Below are 3,079 nucleotides of genomic sequence, written 5' to 3'. Positions count from 1 at the left end.
AACCAAACCTAACCTAACGTAACCTAACCTAACCTAACCTAACCTAACCTAACCTAACGACGTTTGCAAGTGCTTTCACAATAGATATCGCAGTTCCCAACTTGTAATGGTGAAAAACACTGCATCTCACTAAGTGACATTGTTTAATGCGGTTTTACGACGGTTCATATCTTAACCTAACCTAACATTCGCACTTGTATTAAAAAACGCTCTATTACACTGTTTCGTTCACAATTAGGATCTTTGCATAACCTCACAGTTTTTCACCAAGTTATTGCAGTACAGGACGCTGTATCTCGCTAAATGACATCGTTCTTTAAGGTTTCACGATGCTTGCATGCGCTTTAACGAGAATATCACAACATAGCAGTTTCGCACTTGTAACGGTACAACACGCAGTATTTGGCTTGTTCATGCCGTTTTGTGTGCTTTCACAACATTTCACCTATCGCAGTTTCGTACTCGCAATAAAACAACACTATCTCGTTAGATGACGTTGTTTTTGGTAGTTTCACGACGCTACCTAGCTTAAACTAACATCACTCAACCTAACATGACCTTCGCACTTCTATCGTTAGAAAACGTTTTACTCGCTACTTTACATTGCTTTCTACAACATTACGACGGTTTCAAGCGCTTTCACATTAGATATCACAGTTCCCAACTTGTAAAGGTGAAAAACACTGCATCTCACTAAGTGACATTGTTTATTGCGGTTTTACGACGGTTCATATCTTAACCTAACCTAACCTTACCTAAACCAACCTAACCTAACCTAACCTAACCAAACCTTACCTAACATACCCTAACCTAACCTAACCTAACCTAACCTAACCAAACCTAACCTAACCTAACCCAACTTAACCTAACCTAACGTAACCTAACCTAACCTATTCTAACTTAACCTAACCTTACCTGACCTAACCTAACCTAACGTAACCTAACCTAACCTAACATAACCTAACGTAACCTAACCTAACCTAACCCAACCTAACCCAACCCAACCCAACCCAACAACACCCAACCCAACCTAACCTAACCTAACATAACCTAACCTAACCTAACCTAACCAAACCTAACCTAACGTAACCTAACCTAACTTAACCTAACGACGTTTGCAAGTGCTTTCACATTAGATATCGCAGTTCCCAACTTGTAATGGTGAAAAACACTGCATCTCACTAAGCGACATTGTTTAATGTGGTTTTACGACGGTTCATATCTTAACCTAACCTAACATTCGTACTTGTATTGAAAAACGCTCTATTACACTGTTTCGTTCACAATTAGGATATTTGCATAACCTCACAGTTTTTCACCAACTTATTGCAGTACAGAACGCTGTATCTCGCTAAATGACATTGTTCTTTAAGGTTTCACGATGCTTGCATGCGCTTCAACGAGAATATCACAATATAGCAGTTTCGCACTTGTAACGGTAGAACACGCAGTATTTGGCTTGTTCATGCCGTTTTGTGTGCTTTCACAACATTTCACCTATCGCAGTTTAATACTCGCTATAAAACAACACTATCTCGTTAGATGACGTCGTTTTTGGTAGTTTCACGACGCTACCTAGATTAAACTAACCTAACCTAACCTAACCGTCGCACTTCTGTCGTTAGAAAACGTTTTACTCGCCACTTTACAATGTTTTCTACAAGATTACGACGGTTTCATGCGCTTTCACATTAGATATCGTAGTTCCCGACTTGTAATGTTGAAAAACACTACATCTCACTAAGTGACATTCTTTAATGCGGTTTTACGACGGTTGATATGTCAACCTAACCTAACATTCGCACTTGTATCTAAAGACGCTCAATTACACTGTTTCGTTCACAATTACGATATTTGCTTGACCTCACAGTTTCTCACCAACTTATTACAGTACAGAACGCTGTATCTCGCTAAATGACATCGTTCTTTAAGGTTTCACGATACTTGCATGCGCTTTACCGAGAATGTCACAACATAGCAGTTTCGCACTTGTAACGGTACAACACGCAGTATTTGGCTTGTTCATGCCGTTTTGTGTGCTTTCACAACATTTTACCTATCGCAGTTTCGTACTCGCAATAAAACAACACTATCTTGTTAGATGACGTCGTTTTTGGTGGTTTCACGACGCTACCTAGCTTAAACTAACATAACTCAACCTAACATAACCTTCGCACTTCTATCGTTAGAAAACGTTTTACTCGCTACTTTACATTGCTTTCTACAACATTACGACGGTTTCAAGCGCTTTCACATTAGATATCGCAGTTCCCAACTTGTAAAGCTGAAAAACACTGCATCTCACTAAGTGACATTGTTTATTGCGGTTTTACGACGGTTCATACCTTAACCTAACGTAACCTAACCTAACCTAACCCAACCTAACCTAACATAACCTAACCTAACCTAACCTAACCAAACCTAACCTAACGTAACCTAACCTAACCTAACCTAACCTAACGACGTTTGCAAGTGCTTTCACATTAGATATCGCAGTTCCCAACTTGTAATGGTGAAAAACACTGCATCTCACTAAGTGACATTGTTTAATGCGGTTTTACGACGGTTCATATCTTAACCTAACCTAACATTCGTACTTGTATCGAAAAACGCTCTATTACACTGTTTCGTTCACAATTACGATATTTGCATAACCTCACAGTTTTTCACCAACTTATTGCAGTACAGAACGCTGTATCTCGCTAAATGACATCGTTCTTTAAGGTTTCACGATGCTTGCATGCGCTTTAACGAGAATATCACAATATAGCAGTTTCGCACTTGTAACGGTACAACACGCAGTATTTGGCTTGTTCATGCCGTTTTGTGTGCATTCACAACATTTTACCTATCGCAGTTTAATACTCGCAATAAAACAACACTATCTCGTTAGATGACGTCGTTTTTGGTAGTTTCACGACGCTACCTAGCTTAAACTAACCTAACCTAACCTAACCTTCGCACTTCTATCGTTAGAAAACGTTTACTCGCAACTTTACAATGTTTTCTACAAGATTACGACGGTTTCATGCGCTTTCACATTAGATATCGTAGTTCCCGACTTGTAATGTTGAAAAAC

This window comes from Rhipicephalus microplus, unplaced genomic scaffold (assembly GCF_043290135.1).
Source record: "Rhipicephalus microplus isolate Deutch F79 unplaced genomic scaffold, USDA_Rmic scaffold_86, whole genome shotgun sequence".
Taxonomy (NCBI): Eukaryota; Metazoa; Arthropoda; class Arachnida; order Ixodida; family Ixodidae; genus Rhipicephalus; species Rhipicephalus microplus.
The sequence above is the reverse complement of the archived record's forward strand: the minus strand, read 5'-3'. Positions refer to the sequence as shown.